At 34.5% G+C, this 21000-nt stretch overlaps 1 protein-coding gene and 1 long non-coding RNA gene across 4 annotated transcripts in view; both read left to right on the top strand.

Moving 5' to 3' along the window:
- The window catches only part of SNCA (synuclein alpha), a 155396-nt gene that overhangs the window by 104660 nt on the left and 29736 nt on the right, over positions 1 to 21000 (top strand). The window lies entirely within an intron of this gene.
- Positions 69 to 6176, top strand: LOC124520377 (uncharacterized). Its single transcript, XR_006964312.1, has 3 exons — positions 69 to 110; positions 670 to 768; positions 6139 to 6176. It is a non-coding gene; the product is annotated as an uncharacterized LOC124520377 (long non-coding RNA).

The following is a 21000-nucleotide window of genomic DNA, read 5'->3' as shown; positions in this document are numbered from 1 at the left end:
AAGTGTATTATATTGAGGAGAACTTAGATATCTAGAAAATAGTTCATACCTTTGTATATATTTACTTTTCAGTGTGAAAGTTTCCAAAGAATTCTACTTATTGAATTCAGGTAACAAATTATATTACTTGGGGAGATTATAAATAAAACATTTTCTGAGGTTTTAGGTAATCTAAAATTATATAGAATATCAAAACTAAAAGAGGAAAAAATAATTCAACAATGCTTCAGGTGAATATAGAAAATGGTTTTTCTATACTGTATTATAGTTTCAACAGTAAAAAATGTCTTTCAGACAAAAGTAGCATGAATACAAGTCAAAGATTTTATTCAACTAATTAATAAAAGAGCCAGGAAGCCGGTAAGATTGGTTCAAAGGAGAAATTGAGGAATAAAGATTCACAGAAACAGTGAGTCAAAGAAATTCTAAAATGAATTGGCTAATAGATGCAAAACTGGTTGATATTTTACTTGTCAATGAACCTTTGGAATTATGTGTTCTACTGAATGAAAGTCTGCAATTTAACATAAAACTTCAAAGTGTTTGGGCTCCAATCAAATAGTTAATTGCAAAGTCTAACAGCTCTCGCCTCTTAGATAATTTAATCGTTGGTAAGCTGTTTAAAAATATTTTAAAAATCTATAGTAATCCTTTTTCTTTGTTCCCCAGCTTTAAATTTCCTCATGAGCATAAGTGCTATGAAATTTTTAAACAATAAAGACATCCCATAGGCTCCTAAACACCTCCAAAAAGGCATTCTAGTTTATGGTATGTATGTGTACTTACACATTTGTTTGTGTATCTGTATATTAACTAAATAAGTGATGCTTAGAGACTGTTATTAATTGATTTTATAGCAGATGGTGTGGTCGAGAAAGAAGGGAGAATGAAACATTATTATAATAATTACTTACCTTGTATTCAGTTTGTTTTCTTTTTCTAAATTCTTTAAAGAAGTCAGAAGGTAGCAGTTTCTGGGAAATGTGGCAAGACTTAAAAGTCATCTTCAGGAGAAACTAGAGATTTTTGAGTGGACGTTAAATGGGGAAAGTGTTTCTTCTTCAATGTCTCTTGTACTTGCGTTTGATTCATAGAAAGGTCCTCACCTGTTAAATTTTAAAGGTACCGCTGAAAGGGATACAGACTATTAATGAATCCCACTAAAATTTTGATGGTTTAGAAGATACAAATATTTTCTCATTTGCCTGGAATTCCACTCATTAATGTAAACACTGGTAGACAGATTAAACACAAGTAGCATGCTGGTATGCATGTATCCCTAAAGGTACACCCACACATATCCAGGTGTTCTTTGAAAGGCAATGTGGCCTGGTACTGGAGAGCATGGCTTCCAGAGCTCACATGCTTGGTTCCATTTCCTATAAGTGGATTGAATTGGGGTAAATTAGTTATGTTTGTAGAGTGGACCTCATCTTAGTACCTACATCCTAAGATTATGGGAAATAGCCCGATGAATAACAAGTAGTAAATTGTCAAAAAAGCATTAGCTACCATTATCACCTGGCCTATAGTTTCATTCTATAATCAAGGTACTTTAACTTTAAGCATTATTTATAGTCATTCATTTTTTGTAATTTTGAAAAACCACTTTTTTTTTTCCATTGTTAAATGCTTTATAATTAATGCATTCCTTTTTTATCCAGAATGGACCATCTGTAATGGTTTTGGGAGACTTCTGCAAGGAAATTGGGGCTAAGGACTAGAGGCCACTTCACTGCCTTGGATGATATAGTCACTGGGATCAAGGTTTTTGTAGAAGTGTAATCTCTCAGAAAAGCTGATTACATTTTAATTTTCCCCAGAGAAAAATTTTTTTCTCAGAGAAAGGAAATTTAATAGCCAATGAATATAAATTTTGCAATAGCAGGTAAAAAACAGAGTCACTTTTAATCCTAACAAATCATCCTAAGAGCTTATTTTTAAAATTCAGATTCTTATTGGTTAGCCCCCAAAATTCTGATTTAGTAGTTAACCATCAAAGCTTAGAAATCTGCATTTATAATGAGTACCTCAGGTGATGGGCATGCATATTGGCTTTAATGTAGCATAACTGCTTATACATAAAAGGAAAATAAATTTAAAAATTTAAATTTGGCATAAACATTTAATATCAAAAATATATATTTGTATGTATGATACAACAAATCATATTATGGGGCATTAGTATCTATTTTTATTTGGATCTGAATCCTAATTTCTGCTATAAATCACCAAGGGATTGCTATTTTACACAATTTAATTCAGTTTATTTTTTAATAACTCTTGGTTTTCTGTTTTCTCCACTGGTGTCTTTATATATATTTATTCATTTTTAATTTTTTTCTTGGCATTATTTGCTAGGCAAAGAACTATAGAAGATAAAGATGAATATGATTTTATCCCTGCTCTTAGGAACTTAAAACCTCCTAGAGGACATCACCTACACCAATAATCTTATGACAGTTTATGCTGAACTAGATCCATGGGGAAAGCATTTAGCATGGCACATAGCAAAGGGAGATTAGCTCTGACAGAGGATATCATGGAAAATTTTATAGAAGAGGTATAGTTATTCAATGATTGTTTTTACTAGGTGCATTTATTATTCTAGAATCTAAGGATATGGTAATGATGAAGACTTTAGGTCACTCTTCTTAGATACCTTCTCTTCTGGTGGGCATGAGAACTGGCCTTAGAAATAGGTAACTAAGGAAATTGGTGAGGAAACCGAAGTTCTTATCACTCAGTTTGCTTGCTTTTATTTGCGTTTTTATTTTAACACAGCACAATGTAATAAGATATCTTCCAAATATCCATGGGTCAACTTTGGTTGACATTCCTGTAACCAAGAGCCAGGTTCTCTGATCATTACATTAACCTGGGAAGCCCCCCCCCATCCCCAAAAGTAATGTTGTACCACTCTCACGCTAATGAATTATCAGTTTGCTTCTTGTTTCGCTAAGTTTTCACATCTTACGGTGGTGATCTAGTCTAAGTATAACTTTAGCATCTTCATCACAACAAGCACCTGATTCATATTTCTTTACTAGCTCAGTTGAAATCTGATTAGATAAGTACATTACAGGCTATAAAATGTGTGCGAAATTCATAATGATCTCCTTTAAAAAATTGCAGAAATAAGATTAAAGCACATTCCGGAGATCTTTTTGAGAATATCTGTATATCAGAAAATTTGGCTGAGAAGCAATCTTTTTCTTAATGTATTTTTTTCTCTTCTGAAAATGAAGAACTAAAAATACTTAAAGATGCAGAACAGCAACCTGTCTTCAGTGATCCTCTCTTAATTAATGTGGTGATCTATGTGGAGAAAAGGGACAATTGCAAGAGTCCCTTAATAATTATCTAGCCAAGGGCTTCAGATAATTACAGCAGGAAGATTTTCAAGACACAAAACACTATGCCAAATTTGACCTCTCATTTGATTCAGGCATTTGTTTTAAAAATCTTTTATTTTGGGGCGCCTGGGTGGCTCGGTCAGTAAAGCATCCGACTTTGGCTCAGGTCATGATCTCACGGTTCGTGAGTTTGAGCCCTGTGTTGGGCTCTGTGCTGACAGCTCAGAGCCCGTAGCCTGCTTCAGATTCTGTGTGTCTCTCTCTGTCCCTCCCCTGCTCACACTCAGTCTCTCTCTCTCTCTCAAAAATAAATAAAAACTTAAAAAAGTCTTTTCTTTCATGTTGATGCTTATGCTTCATAAAGTCAGCCTGATATCAGATGGATCAGGAAAGAAAGACAGTGCTCAGTTCACAGTTGGAGGATTTCAGTATAGTGAACCAGTCTTTAAAAAAACCAATAGTGAGGATAAGAAGATGTAGTGGAAAGAAAATCAAGTAATGCTCCGGTAGGAATAGGGAAACGTGGAGTGGAATAATAAAACATATTCAAAATAAGAAGTATTAACTCTTGGCAAGGGAAAAAAAAAAGTACCAGGAAATGATATGTTCCATTTGTGTACATGATCATTAATTAGTGTTCTTGCTGTGGGAAACATTGGAAAAAATGCTGAACCATCACATTCATGAATATTAAACCACCCATTAGCAAAACTTCCCTTTTGCTTAATTTCACAATTGATAGTCCAAATAATATTGTTCCCCCCCCCATTGCAATTAAATAAAAAAAAAATTAAGCCTTTGGGTGAGTTTCTGGACTTCATAAATTCAGTCAGAAACTGCATAAAAGTACTTTGTTTTTTGTGAAAAGCCAGCTGGCCTTTGTGATCTTTCTAAATCTTTAAAAGGTCTTTTATCAGCCCTCTCTCTAACTTGAATAATGGCATGCTTTCTGAAAATGATAAACTCTCTGCTTGGTGTGCCTCAAGATACAGAGTATATAAACCATCCTTGGAGATTGAGCTCTCAATTCTGAATTGTCCTTTGGGAGACAGGCAAGGACACTGCTTTGCATTAAGTGGCCCCAGTATTAAGTATAGCCAGAGGCAACACTACATTTTCTAAATACCTTATATTCTTTTAAAAATGACTGGCATGTCAATGAGATTTAAGTTGAAAAATGCATAGATGTTATATTTTCAGTTTCCCATCTTCCTTTCCCCCCACCCCCCGAGTTATTTCCCTATTTTAGCAGCCTTTTCTCTCAGGTGCCTTGCACTCCACAGTGGTGTGTGTTCACACTAACCAAGGCAGTTGTCTTACCTGCCAGAAATAGCTGTGACATTTAAAGAGAGGACCAGACGAGAGAGCAGTCTTTAACCCCAAGGATGAATAGCTAATAGTGAAATTGGGACATCAGTTACAGAGATTTAGGGGTAATATGCTTACAGGTCCATCTTTACATGTTTTATGGAAGTGATTTCTGTTCTAAATATGATTAAAACTAACCCATGTTAATCTTGTTTATTGATTTACTTATTCATCAATACATATTGTGCTATACTGTGAAGATAATAAAACCGAAAGTCTAATAATTCACATCTAGACACTCACTGTATACATATTGTATAACACCTACCTGTAACTGATGTGTGTATGTGTTTGAAAGTCTTGTTTTAATTTTTTTTTTCAACGTTTATTTATTTTTGGGACAGAGACAGACAGAGCATGAACGGGGGAGGGGCAGAGAGAGAGGGAGACACAGAATCAGAAACAGGCTCCCGGCTCTGCGCCATCAGCCCAGAGCCCGACGCGGGGCTCGAACTCACGGACCGCGAGATGGTGACCTGGCTGAAGTCGGACGCTTAACCGACTGCGCCACCCAGGCGCCCCTGAAAGTCTTGTTTTATAGGTATGCAGATGAAATACAGATTATCTAATCTGTTAAATTATAATTTATACCTTGAAAGAAGCTTCAAGTTTCTAAACTACTGATACCCTATTGTATCATGCTGCCCTTTTTCCTGAAGTAATGTTTGTATGTTTCTTTTGATGAAGTATGTATCTAGTTGATCACTGTGGTTTTCATACTTGCTTCAAGGAACTCTGTATTCCTTTGATGTGCCTAAATACCCCGTCCCAGGCGGAGAGGAATTGATGGAACCACGTCTATCTATTTACACAGAGATTTTAAAAACTTTCTTGTGAAGAGATAGGTATATTATACTCAATAACAATTATGCTATGATAATGATACAGAAGTTTAAAATGATTGGCTTGTCGGGGTGCCAACAAAAAGAAAAAAAAAGAATGCCAGAACACTGGAAAAGTTAGGGCAAGAGAAGATTAAATAGTTCCCCAGACTTAAATTCCAGAGATATTAAAATTAGAAGAGGAATATAAAATGGGTGGCTCAGTCGGATAAGCATCCTACTTCGGCTCAGGTCACGATCTCACGGTTCGTGAGTTAAAGCCCCGCGTCGGGCTCTGTGCTGACAGCTCAGAGCCTGGAGCCTGCTTCACATTCTGTATCTCCCTTCTCACTCATGCTCTCTCTCTCTCTCTCTCTCTGTCTCTCTCTGTCTCTCAGAAAATGAATAATGTTAACTTTTTTTAAATGAAGGTAAATTAAGCAATAAAAGTTTGTATAGGAATGTGCAAAACAAATACAATAGTCATTCAGAATAATTAAATATAGATTTATATTGAATTGTTTTTAATCTTAAAAATCAAATTTCATTTCTTCTCATTTTTTTTTTTTTTTTTTTATTTATTTTTGGGACAGAGAGAGACAGAGCATGAACGGGGGAGGGGCAGAGAGAGAGGGAGACACAGAATGGGAAACAGGCTCCAGGCTCCGAGCCATCAGCCCAGAGCCTGACGCGGGGCTCGAACTCACGGACCGCGAGATCGTGACCTGGCTGAAGTTGGACGCTCAACCGACTGCGCCACCCAGGCGCCCCATCATTTCTTCTCATTTTAAAATGTATTATGGATAGTCTCTTTTGCACATGTCAATTTTATGCCAAAGTAGCCTTTTTTCTTGTTTGCAAATGCTTGGAATTATTAAAAAATGTTGTATGATTTAGGAATTTGGGTGAATAGAAAGTGGTTTGGTATATAAATATAGTGTGTGTACATACGTATGTCTATCTATATATCTATGCTTTAGACTTGGCTTTTAGTTAATGTAACAAGTTGGGCCATTCAAATGATTTGTTTAGAAACTAGCTATGGGTCCAGAAAGTCACTCTATGACAAGAAACTGGCAGTAGAATGCTGTGGTGGTTTTTCATCTATTAAATCCTATTATTGCTGTAAAACAGTTGACAGTGAACTCAATCCATGTGCATAGTTCAAAAGTTAGACTAAATCCTTTGCCTGCTAAAGAAAAATCAGGATATTGTGCTGGTTGGTTCAACGAAAAAATAATGATACCCAGATTCCACTTGGCACTCATTACTTCTCAGCAGCTGTTTCTTTCTTTCTAATTGATATTTTATTTTTCAGAATCCATTATAAAATTTTTCTATTTAAGACCACAACACCACCATAGCAATTAAAAACATATCTTTAGCATAAGATGATGCTTTTGAGGTCAGTTTTACTGTTAAGCATCTTTGTGACTTTAGGCAAACATGCAATCTTTGATATTCATGTTTATCATCAATAAAATGAGATGATTAACCATGAGATCATCCAATAAACATAAGCTGCTTCCCCTGCCTTTGTCACCCTTAGATCCTTCATGTTTATAATCTCATTACCTATCTTTTTGTAAAAATAGAGACCATATGTTTCAGGCTCCTTTGGGTTCTCTTGTTTCCATTAAGAAATATATGTGCAGACATATGTCCTGCCTCTTCCAAAGTAAACATCCTTGTGTTCTTGACTCCATCCTTTTCTCTCTCTTTTGAGATTTTTATGTTACCAACAAACCCTGTTGTGAAACTCTATCCCTATTGAAATCATTAAAATCTCTCCATTTCTTTTGTTGTCATTATTTTTGAGAGAGAGAGATAGAGTGCGAGTGGGTGAGGGGCAGACAGAGAGAGAGACACAGAATCTGAAGCAGACTCCAGGCTCTGAGCTGCCAGCACAGAGCCTGATGTGGGGCTCGAACTCACAGACAGTGAGATCATGACCTAAGCTGAAGTCAGATGCTTAACCAACTGAGCCACTCAGATGCCCCTCTCTGTTTCTTTAAAATAAAAACAAAGCAACGAAACAAAAAACAAAACGCAAAAGACTAGTAGTCATTGCAAATCCCATTACCCTAAAAATTAATTGTCCCAACAACTTTCTCTACTCATAACTTCTCAGTTTTGTCTACCATCCTGGCCTCCCACTGAAATCTGTTCTTCTGAAATCTTGTTCCCTGAAATCTGACTTCTTCAACTTTTCTGGATTATTTAACAAACCTAAATATTTAATAAACATATATGCATCTCCATTGCATAAAATACTTAGTACTAAAAGTGTACCTGTGTTCTTCTCTTATTTTCTTTTTTCAGTTTTTGAAACCGCCAGTGACAGTACCAATCTGTCAGTAAAACTATTTTCACTTAGCTTCTAAAATACTGTTTCCTGTCTGCCTTTGCTTTTACCTCTTTTTCCTGCCTTGCCTTCCAGCTAAGAAGTTTCTTCATGTGATACTGTAATGTTTTCTTTCGCTTGTCTCTTTTTCTTTTAGTTTTGTGAGCTCTGATGACCTCTGTGGAGTATTCAAAATATACCTATATTTCCAAAGCCTCAACTCTCATCTATTTTCAACATATATTTATGGAGGCACCTCAGCGTCAATATAATACAAAATGACTGGCATTAAAATTTACTTTGTCCTCTTTTTCTCTGTTACAACTACTAATGGTCCCCATCTTCCTAGTCAAACTCAAAACTTGTTTTTATCCCTTTTCTTGCATCATCTGTGCTTTCAGGTAATGTGGGAGCTTAAGAGCCTCACATTTTTGTACATTTTGAAAGCGAGGCACTAGCTGCCTTCTGTTGGAGACTGTATTTCAAGGATTTTTGTAAAGTGAACAGCCTTGGAAGATAAAGATAGTCTCTTTGTCTAAAGCAAAGGGTGAGTGTGTTTATAGCCTTGGTTAGAGATAATGTCCCATTCTGGAGCAAAGGAAAGACATGTTCACTGCCTACTAGAAAAGATTCAGGTTCCTAGACCCTGGATTCCTCCTCTGTAAATGCGATTCACTGACTGTAGGTGTCACCTGAAGTTCCCTGTAGGAATTAGGACTTAGAGAATCAACTCAAGAAAATGATGATACTTTGGCTACTACTGTTGTTATAGGTAAAAAAGACATTTACCTCTGACCCAGAACTCTTGTGTTTTTGGCCAGTATCTGTAAAACTGTGGGAGACTACCTTGTTAGCTTGCAAGTAGGATAAAATCTCAGACTTCTCACAGTTCTTAAATATCAGTGGCTAAATTCTGTCCATTCAACTTCTACAACATCTCACCAAGGCAATCCCTTTGCTCCATTACCATTCCTATTCCTCTTGTCACCAGACCACCTCTTTCCAGATTATTGCTGTGGCTAATCCACTTCATAATCCTTCCATTTAATAATAATTTCTATTAGTTGAGTAGGTTGATATTGGCAGTAAGATTGCCTGTTTGATAATAATATAACATAAAATATATGGAAGCTCTATCTCTGAATTAGATTATAGAGAAACAACATTTTCTGTTTCATAATTTATAATTTGGAGGAATTTATTGATAAATAATATAAAAGTTATCATTGGTCAATTCATTGTACAAAATAGGGTTAATTCTACATTTGTCTTCTCCAATTGTATAGCCCCTTAAACACAAATACATTGAACATTTTTGGAAACAAGTCACAGTGTTACCAAGTTATTGTGACACCTCGTCTTAAATACTAATGTTGCAATATTGGTATTTGCCATTTTTTTAATAATTTCTTTTTTAATTTATATCCAAGTTAGTTAGCATATAGTGCAACAATGGTTTCAGGAGTAGATTCCTTAATGCCCCTTACCCATTTAGCCCATCCCCCTCCCCCACAACCTCTGTTCCCTATATTTGAGTCGCTTATGTTTTTGTCTCCTTCCCTGCTCTTATATTATTTTTGCTTCCCTTCCCTTATGTTTATCTGTTTTGTATCTCAAATTCCTCATCTGAGTAAAATCATATGATATTTGTCTTTGTCTAATTTAGCTTAGCATAGGTATTTGCCATTTTTAAGACCTCTGTACTCTATATTTTTTCCCATGTGTGTCTCTATGTCAAGGTTATAATTGACTGATATAGCTGTCTACAGTTTCATAGACACATTACTAACCCTTCTGTGAGATTGACCCAAGAGTCTACAAAAATAAGTCATAATATAGGTTTTGCTTTTCTTCAATTATGAGAAGTTAGTTACTGCAAGGATAAGAGGTGCTTCTTTACCAGCATTATAAACATCAAGAAAAGTACATTCTTCTTTAAGTACTGGTGCTGTGAATATTTCTTATCCTCGGTCTTGTCTAAATATAACATTACTTGTAAGTCTTTAGTTAAAAGCAATTAGGACAGTGTCCTTGTAGCATTTGCACTGATATATAAAAGTCAAATGCTATAGAGCTATCTCACTTGGATGTACTCAGAATATAACAACCTGAATCTACTACAAGTTTTCAGCTGTATTTCTAGGCAGCTGAGAGAAAGGAGACAAAAAGGATGACTTGTGAACCAGTTTGAGAAAGGCAAAACTCTGAGGTCCAATGGAGAGTCACATGTAGCCAATGAAAAAGGCAAAAGCTTCAATTCTTAAAACAGTTGTTTGTTTCAATCATTCCCCCCACACAAAATCTTTATAAAAATTAGCAACAAGATGAAAATATAACAGGTAATATGTATTGAGACAATATAGGATGTACATTTATTGGGATACTTAGATCACAAAAATAAAATGCTTAGGGGCAGCTGGGTGGCTCAGTTGGTTAAGTGTCCAGCTTCAGCTCAAGTCATGTTCTCATGGTTCGTGGGTTCAAGCCCCGCATCTGGCTCTGCACTGACAGTGTGGAGCCTGCTTGAAATTCTCTCTCTTTCTCTTTTCTCCCTGCCCCACCGCCACTTGTGCTCTCTCTCTCTCTCTCAGAATAAATAAATAAACTTTAATATATATATATTATATATATTAATATATAAAATCAGAAATTTAATATATATTATATATATACTTATATAATATATATATATTTAAAAATAAAATGCTTAAGACACTCCAGAACCAAGTAGATGCCTAGTAAATATTTGTATTGTTCTGACTGCACTGGTCATTATAGGCTATTTTATGTATATCATTTCATTTATTACAACAGTCTGGGACAGGTTTTATTATTATCATTTTCCATTTGAGACATCTCATAATCTCACAGATACCATCTACCGCTAGGTCAGTTGGCTACCAAATCCCATGCTCTTAAAAGCGTATTTTTTCCTTGTCTTCCCAACAACAAATAATATATACAATTGTTGGAGGGAGGGGACTATGACACAAAGTATTTAGAGTGATTGTGTAACCACATTTTTAGTTCCTCAAGAGTAATAAAATTAGGAATCATCCTTAATGTATAGTTTCCAACACACACACACACACGCACGTGAACCCACCCCACCTACTCTTTGTAACTGTAGAGACAGTTGCAGCATCTTAAATACAGAATATTCTGTGGGTTTTTTTCTCCCTTTTATACAGAAATTTAGGAGTTTCCACTTAATATAAGCCAAAAAGATATAAATAAATCAAATTAAAGAAATGAGAATGGTTGAAAATTAAATCCAGAACTCCAGAAATAATGGATGCTTTAAAAGTGATTAAAGAACACAAATAAACATTTAGTGCCTAAAGAAAGGAAAAAAAAAAAAAGACAACATTAAACAGAGCAAAGCGTATTCACTTGTTGTGTTGAGGAAATAATCTTTGATTCCCCTTCAAATTCTCTGTGGGATAAGGCAGAGTAAATAAATAAACATCATGACTAAGTGTAATATCTGCCCCATGGACTTAACGGGCCATTATGTTTTATTATGATAACCAAAATAAATTTGGTGTAGGGGCTTGGGAGAGATTGCCATTTCCAAAGTAAAGCTAAGGAAGACAAGGCTATGACCCAGGCAGAAGCTTTATTGGTTGATCAAAAGGATTGAAGAAGGAAGCTCAAGTGATGATATTGCAAAGCATTCTAAAAAACTGTGGTTTCTGTGCCACGTATTTGGGGGCAAAATGAACAGTATTTCTGACAATTTTATCATCTTTATTCTGTTAAAAGACACTAAGGAAAAGGTTTAAACGAGAAAAATGCTATGCATTGAATTAGTAATAAGCTATTTTTCTTTATAAAAATAGCTTAGTGTTTGCAGATTTAATAGCTATATGGTTAAAAAATACATTCTATCTGGTTTTGTCCTTGTAAATACATTTCTCAAGACAAAGAGATAGGCAATTGTTTTAGTTCCTTATTTTTTTTATTCTGATAAAAATAGGGACAAATTTCTAAGTAGTAATAGACTTCAGATATTTAATCATAAAATATTTTGTATAGTGTTTTAAACTCTTCATTTTTCGAAACTTGATTTTATCTTGTGTAAGCTCAGATTAATGTTTCAATAAGAAGTTTGTTGTTGTTTTTCAAGAATCTTGACAAATAATATTGCATGATAGCTAACTGCTTTTGGAGCCAGACTGCCTATTTCTGTTAATTCATTGATAAAATAGAGATAATAGTAGTAACTTTCTCATAGGATTGTTTTCTAAGATCAAATAATGCTTGTGAAACTCTTGAGACAGTACCAAATATAGAGTAAGCTATAAATGAACCTTAGTTGTAAAATGGAAAGTTAAGCATTTTAATATTTTACTTGAATGACCTTCTAAGGATACACCCAGGCCATTACCTTTCTTGATAATCTTTTAAGTAGATTTCCTTTTATCTCTGATCTGTTGAAACATGGATAGAGGTTTTCAGAGGAGACTTTTTCTAAGTAACCAAAAGAAAGTAATGACCGTAATAGTGTGAGAAAGCTTAACAATGAAAGAATTTACAGGATAGGGTAATTGCAACACCCACAGAAAGTGACAACTGTGGGGCCTTGTTCCCAGAGTTCTTTTGTCAGTCATAGATGCTACTGTGACATATACATGGTTTATGTATACATACACTATAGAATTCCAGATACTATGGAATATAAATCTTTATATTCCAACTTGAAGGCTGAGATCCACTTGAAGAGTTTTTCTTCCATTTCTTCAAAGCCTTTCACATGTGACTGGCCTCTGTTCCCAGTAGTAAGGAGACTCTTGGAACCTCAGATATCACATGCATCTGATTGCATGTACTGTGTTGTGCTCTGGCTTTCTTAGGGCCTTTCCTAGTCTTACTTTCTTAGATGAAGAAGACACATCTTTATATTTCTCTTTAAGATTCTCCTCCTAGATTCAACATCCACTAGTCTTGAAGCTACTGTATTCACTCTGTGCTTCAGAGCCCTATTGGTCCAATCCAGTCTTTGGTGTATGAGCAGTTTATTTTGCCTGACATATTTTCTCTCAGTCAGATATTAAGACCAGTTTCCCCCCAAGTTTTGAAAACAAATACCTGGATCTTGGATCACTAAGATTTTGATGGCAGATTTTTTCTTTCTGGGAGCCTTTTAGCATTCCCAACATCCCTAAAATATAGAAGAAGACTCCTGATCTCTAACTCCTCATTGATTCTGTACCCAGTTGCTAGTTTTAAGACTTGCCTCCATATATCAGTGCATTTGAAAGATAAAATGACTGGCTGCTTTTGAGCTTAACACAAGAGTAGATCTTTCTTAGGTTGACCTACTTTTATTTTGATGTCTCATTCAATCACTATCCAAGGGGGTGTTTTTAAAATTTTAAATAATAAATTTTTTAAAAATGTGTGTGTGTGTGTGTGTGTGTGTGTGTAGTAGCATTTTTCATTAATTGAAGAAGAGGATTAATTTTTATATGTGAAAACAAAAAATAGTTTATTCCTAGACTTCCCAATGTACATTAGTGTTTGGAACTAGGTCTATAACCAAGGTAACAGGAAAAAAAAAGCTGGCAGCATTGCTCTTCTGTGAAGTCTTATTAGGTGAGTCAGCTAATTACATGGCATGGTCATAAATATGGCAGTGACTGAGCTGCTTGCTATGCTTACCAAGAAGAATAAAGTTTTAAGATAGAATATTACCACTTGGCTATACAATGGAAATTTCTTCTAAAATATGATTTCACACTAATTCTTGATTTATAGAACAGTTATTTTGTAATTTATGATAGGTTTAATGTATTAGTTTTGCACTCTCCTTCATTTTAAGCCTTTAAAAAGTCAAACTAATTTTAATTGTATCTGTTACCTTTATCTTTCTCTCTCTGAGGGGATTGCCAAGACTCAAAAATTAAAGGGCAGAGGAAAATAAATAGTATGCTAATAAATTATCCAAAGTAGGGTATAAGTGGCTTCTAAATACATATTTCTATTGAAGACTGGTTTCTCTAAAAGTATCATTTAATTAAAATAGATTTGAATTTTAAAAGTTTATTTACTTTGAGAGTGAAAGAGAGTGCACAAGCAGGGGTGGGTCAGTGAGAGAGGGAGGGAGAGAATCCCAAGCAGGCTCGATGCTGTCAGCGCAGAGCCCAACACGGGGCTTGAACTCACAAACGATGAGATCATGACCTGAGCTGAAATCAAGAGTTGGTTGCTTAATTGACTGAGCCATCCAGGTGCCCCTAGATTTGCATTTTTAATCTGAGAAGATTCCCCTGTAGGTATGAACTATGTATAGTGTATAATGTGTTTACTATACACTTATAGTGTTCATCAATTTGACTGTACCCAAGTGATACAGATGGTTGATGACATAGTAATTTGTAAATTTGCTGAGACAATCTGAGTAGGTGTATAACACATGAAGAGTGTAGGTTGCTTTGCCACTAAGAAAGCCTAGCAGATGACCAGGAGCTATATCTGCCCTCAGCCTTGTTGCTAGGTTTTGTTTACCATGGCATATGCAATTTATGATGAAAATCATGTGCTGTAGTTGCACTTTTTATTAAGAGAATTATGATGGTCTCAGGAGCTAGCCTCAGAGATAATCAGTGGTCTAATATAATACATGTGGTATGTGTGTGTTTTCCCACATCCTAAAGCATGTCTTATACGAGTAGTAAATGTTGACAGAAAAATTGTTGGCTAAAACATCTAAAGGACAACAGGATATCATATTATCAAAACTAAAATGTTCTATCTTGGAAAATTAGGCCAACAGAATCTAAAATACTGCTATATTGAAAAAGCAGTGCAAAAAATTCAAAATATTGTACTTACAGATTTGTCTCTATGGCTGTACCAGGCCTATTACCTTTTAATTCCTGCTGATGCCTTGCCCTCCCACTAACTCATTCTCTTTTACATCTATCTCACTACATAATTGAACAGATTAGCCCAATAGGCTTCAACCCCAAGGTCTCTAATGGCAAATAGCCATTAATGCTTATCCTGCCATATTTTATGCATTCCCAAAGGTATAGCATTGAATGGACCAATTCTGTTGATCATTTTAATTCTGCCCTAGATCTAAACCATAACTATACCCTACCATTAAAAAATAGAATTTTAATTTAACCATACATATTTGGAAAAGGGGGTAGGAGTTCATTAAGTGTCTCTTTAGCAATATTTTTTATTCTTTAGGTGTTGATTACACCAGAATATGTCAATTTTCATGGTTTCTCATGTCATAGCACTTAATTACTAGAATGCATTTAAACACTCTTTATAGTCTGGAAACAAATATGATCATTACATCATTTTTTAATTTTCTATTCATAACATTAAGACTTAAAATGCCGTGGTGTTTCTGAAGTACATATATTGCTTTGGTTTTAAAGATTAAATAACATTGTCCAAAGTTTTTTTTATTAGTATTATTCAACTTCTTTTCTTTATAAAATTCCTTATTTGTTTAAAAAAAAAGAATCTGATTTTGAATCAGATGCTCTTTGCTCTCCATTTCAAATGACATTAGAACACTAAGAACTGACAAAAATTTGAAAATATTGAATATATTTTAGCCTTATTTTTAAAAACGATTCTTATACCTGCCTACTTCATTTTATTAGTTTTCAATAAAATAAATGTCGCTTAGCCCTGTCTACACACATTTCATTTACTTACTTTTTAAAAATCAAGGGTATATGATATGCACATTATTTTAACAGTCTATGTCACTTTCCTTGGAACAGGAGTTCTGAGCTTGATTTCAAATCAAGTTATATCAAATACTGGATTCTTTAAGATGGATGCTATGTTGAACCTTTTTTCTCTCTTAAGTTGGAGTTCTTTAGTTTCTTTATCATTAGGGTTACTCTCTTTTGTTTGAGCTGTTGAGTTATTTGGGGTTGATTAACATTGTTTTACAATGCAGCAAAATAACAGTTCTACCCAAAATATCTTTCAGTGTAAACACAGGAAAATGTTTAAGGCCTAGATGCCTGGCAGTGGATGAAGCCATTATTAAAAACATGATCAGGTGTTGCTTCTTAGAGTCTTTAGAACATCCTATCCATTTGCCAACAATCTTCCACAGGTTTCCAACTGAAAGATTTTTTAAAAAGTAGTTTTTTGATATATTCACACTGACAGCAAGTACATTGCTCTACTCGAAGCCAAACGATGCTGCAGAGTTTACAAACAGTTGATGATGTGGAGTAATAATTTCCAAGGAACATATAAAACATTCGCAGGGCCCTAGAAACCTACATTGTTAACAACAACCCCAGATGATGGTAGGTTTTGCTTGAGAGGATTGTTTGCAGAAGCAATTTTCATCTCCATTGTGCATTAGAATAAATATACAAAAACTAAAAGTCCTACAATTGAACAAAAATAATTTTGTTATGCCAAGTATATTAACTTAAATTTGTTAAAAGAATGACTGAGGCATATTAACAATTTTAAGAGTTTATTTGAGCAAAAAATTAATTTGAATCGGGAATCTTCCAATCTAGCAGGTAGAAAGGACCTTGAACTGTACAAAATGAAAGACTAGTAGGCAGAAGGGAGTGGGAACAAGGAAATTACATGTAAGTAAAAAAGCAGGTTGGTTATGGGAAGGTTACTTTCCTTTAGGAGATGGCGGGGCATTTATCAGGCAGTGAACCTAAGTGTTCATCAGGAGATTCCCGAATGACTCCTTTAAGATTCCCATTTCTGGGAGAGCTGAAACTTTAATGAAATTAAGTCTTGGTTTGGTGATATGGGGCTTAGCTTAAATGACTCCATTCTGGGCCTATCTCAGTTTTGTTGTTGTTTGTTATTAACCATTTCCCCCTTTTGATCAGATTCTCAACCTAATTAAGAGATTTGATATTTTAAGGCATTAGCACTACTTCCAGTTACCACTCTGGAGCTCTCATGGTTTTTGCTGAATCTCTGCATAGTACTCACAGCTCACAACGTCAAGTTCAAATTTTTTAAGTTGGTCATTTTCTTTGTTCCTGTTATGATGTTCTATTCTTAGGGAGGTCATTTGCTTGGTGGTTAGCAGCTGTTAACATGCATTTAAATCTTTTGAGAAACTACAGTGCACTGGGGAGACTACTATGATTATTATGGGCAGGATCATTCTTGATGTGTGGAGTGCACTTTACAGCCATGGTCCCCAGGACCCAAACCAATCAGACTCAAGTCAAAGAAAGACCCCTTTGAAGGGGTCACGTTCTTAAGCCAATTGGATTGTTCAGTAATCTTATGTAGCTGAGTCTCAGCTTCCTCAGAAATGTTAATCTAGGTGCAGCAAGTGCTGTTGGCCACAGGAGTGGTTCCTGAAAATAGACCGCCTCATTTATACTTATTCCTAGCCAGGGGAGTTGGGATCTGCCAAAGCTAGTAAATCTTGAATCATGTATGCCTTCTGGTAATTCCTCTTTGAGCCTGTGGCTCAGGACTGGAAGCATGACAGCCATGGAGGCTGATAAAATGTAAGGGTCTATAGACAACTTAAGTGGTTTTATTTTCTTTACCCTTGCCTTGTCTCACTCTCATTGTATAGAGCCTGGTTGCAAAGTTCTCCGGATTGGGATTGTTAACTAGAGATAGGGAAATGGACCTCTAGTGTTAGGGAGTCTGACATGACAGAGATAGGAGGTGTGAGATATGCACCTGCATTTTTATAGCTTGGAATTTGGCTGCAATGTCAGTGGTCAAGAGTCCTTGGTAGGGTTCTTTCCATGAATCTCATTTTTGCAAAAGCATTAGAGTAACACAATGATGGTCTATAAATAACAAAAGACTTTAAAATGCCCATAGATAAAGATCTGATGATAGTTCATTATAATGGAATTGATGAGGAATCTTGATTATTTCTGTGACATACATTTTAAGATAATAGCTGGAATTATGACCGATAACATTACACCAGAACATATCATATTTTTATGAATTTTGTACAAATTTGAGAACACATATTTATAACATGCATCTATTTATCTCTATATAGATGTATATATAGATATATATGTGTGTATAAATATATATTCATATGTCCACAAATATAAGTAGGTTTATCATCAGTTAATAATGTTTAACACATAATTTAACATACCAAATAAACCTAATTGTTTTATCATCTCTCTTATACAAGGTGAGAGACAACCTCATTGAGATTTTCCAGAGTTCCTCTAGGAATTCTCAAAATTAGTTTGAAGTTAGAATTTGATTTTAAGAAAATGTCAAAAGGTTTGATTAATTAGGATTACAAACTATTGTAAAATAAGAATTATCTATTTAACAAAAGTGACAAAAGATGTTAAAGGCAAATATACAAGCTACATAGTGATGGACAAAAACTTAGCTCTCTTAATAGAAGATTGGGTCTTATTAAGTAATCAAAAACCTGATCAAGTCAATGTGAAGCACAATAAGTCACTTTGGTAAGACACAAGATCTTTGCTGACCAAGCAGATGACTTAAAAAGTAAAGAGAAACCTATGTTTAAAATGTCTTATTATGAGCAGACCAATAATCTAAGGGAATTTTTTCCTTTTAACAGACAAAACCAACTTCCAGTTTTGTGCCAGTATACTTTTGATATTAAAACTATTTTTTTTTAAAAATTAAATCCATTCTGATCTTAGCCATCATGACCACACATAAAATTCCTTCTCCAATATTCATTTTCCACAAACCTTCTACAACTTTCATGTAGCCATTCAGATGTTTTCTTCTCATTCTGAAACAATTATTTTACATTCCTTAGCAACTTTTCATATATAGTGGTTTCCTTTGATCTTTATTATTTCTAAGTAGTTTTAACAACATACATTGATTAGAATTCTTAACTCTTAGAATTCTTCATTCCTAGTGAAAACTAAGAAGTCAGCAACTGTGGGTTGTTACACCAGCATTCTGTGGGATTGGTGAATGTATAAACCATTTAACACTATCTAGAAGCATATTCTTCTTGTAGTAAATTTTCCAATGTGGCATCTTTACTAATAGACCCAATTATCTTTAATTCCTCTGTAAAAGGTTTCTCTTACTACATCTATACACTCTATTGAACTTTGCATGCAACTTCTTTTCCTAAACATGCAGGTATATGCGTAATCTAGGCGTGTTTTTCCCATGTATCTTATTACTGTAATATATTCTGGCTTGATACACTATAATAAAAACTTGGGAACAAAAATGTTTCCAAAAGTGTTCAACATTTGTTATATAACTTTTGTTGTTGTTGTTTGTTTGTTTTTGTTTTTGTTTTTGGTGTGGTAAAAATGAATAGAAGCTGAATTTCATATTTTACGATATGGATTATGTTTTGAAAACAAGTCCTTACTATCCATAAATATGAAATATTAATGTTATTTAACATTCAAAGCATAATTAGGCACAGTTCTAAATTGGAGTTAAAATTGAAATTTATTAAGAGATAAAGTGGCAAATATATAAGTTAAAGATAAAATTATATCTGGTAATTAAAGTGTTTCTTGTGATGATCTCTTTGGAATAGCTGCTAAATGTTTTAGTATACTTAAAAATCTACTAATACATGGAGTTGGCAAATATAGATCACATAGTCATATTCTGAAAAACATATTAGTGTTAGAGACTACTGAAATGAATTTTATTAAATTTGTTAAGAAAAAGGACATACACAACTGATCATCAACTGATAGATGCTGTTTCTTCTATACTCCATCCATTTCTCCCCACCCAAACCTGGATAATTTCAAAGCAAATACCTAGATATCTTATTTAATAAGCAAACATTTGATTATTTAATTTCTAAAAGTTAAAGACACTTTTTTTAATGCAAAAGCCCAATATATGATCATCCTTAAAAAGTAACTCTCTACCCAGTGTTCAGAGTTCCCTGTTTCATATTTGCTTAAATCAAGATTCAAATAAGACTAAAATAACATTCTTAAGTTGCAATTTTCTGACGCTCTCATCTACTTTAATCTATAGCTTCTTCAAAACTGTTGTTTACCTTGAAATTTACTTGTTGAAGTATCTGTATTATTTGTCTTGTATCACTCCCCATAGTCAGAAAATTTGCCAGTTACATCTAATGTGAACATATTCTTAAGCCCCTTGCATTGCTGTAAATTGTCAGATCTAATGATAGATGTGAATCCAGTTCAGATGTTTGGCAAGGATATCTTATAAGGAACACAGAACTTGTGGTTATATCTCTTCAAGTCTTGTTAGCAGCCATTGCCAATCATTGCCTAGATTCCATGTAAAAGCATGATACTCTATTTTATCTTCTTTAGAGTATATCTAAAGAGAAAAGCTTGTACTCACCAACTATTTGTTTAACCTAAAGTATAGTTTGTACAGGAAAGGAAAATACATTCCTGATGATTTCTGAGATTACATTTCTCCTTGTCAATTCTGACACTAATTTTTTCCATAAAATAATCTATCTCCCACCTATTCTGTGCCTTTCTCATCCCACAGCATCCTATTCTGATTACCGTGTAATAAACTTTACTGAAGATTTTGGGACACCAGGCTATGAGGGGGGAAGGTGGGACAGTGAAATCATATTGTAGCACAGGACTCCATAGAAAACAGGATGTTGAATTAACAGTTATCCTTGTCCTTAAAGGATTTTGCTTACTTATGTAGCAAGAATCATCATGGGAGTAGGCCTTTTACACTGTCACTTCATTCCTACCAGTTCCTTGACCCTCACTAATTTCCCAGGCATGTCTTTGAGGTAGATTTTTATACACACAGGTAATTCATTAGAGTAGTTTGATAGAGACAATTTTCACCTATGCTTTAACTAATATTGTTTTTCCTTCTGGGTAGACTTCTATAATATGAAAGATTCAATGGCCCCATAGAATATATAATATTACTGAATAAAACTCTTTGATGGGTTCAGCAATCAAATTACAAGAATTTCATTTACCAAGAATAGACTCTTACCTAGGTCTTAAAAGGATAAATTGGACATAGGGACATAACAGAAAGTCAAATTTCTCAGTTACTGAAATCTGTACTTTTCAATTAAAACGTTTGAATGCCAGAACTCTCCGAGAACTTCAGAACAGTGGCTTAGAGCCTAAGTCACCTGTGCCAATTTGAC

The sequence above is a fragment of the Lynx rufus genome, unplaced genomic scaffold (genome assembly GCF_022079265.1).
Source record: "Lynx rufus isolate CCGP_SWC_20201006 ecotype Redwood Valley unplaced genomic scaffold, mLynRuf1.p SCAF_3, whole genome shotgun sequence".
Taxonomy (NCBI): Eukaryota; Metazoa; Chordata; class Mammalia; order Carnivora; family Felidae; genus Lynx; species Lynx rufus.
This window is presented reverse-complemented; position numbering and strand designations above follow the sequence as displayed.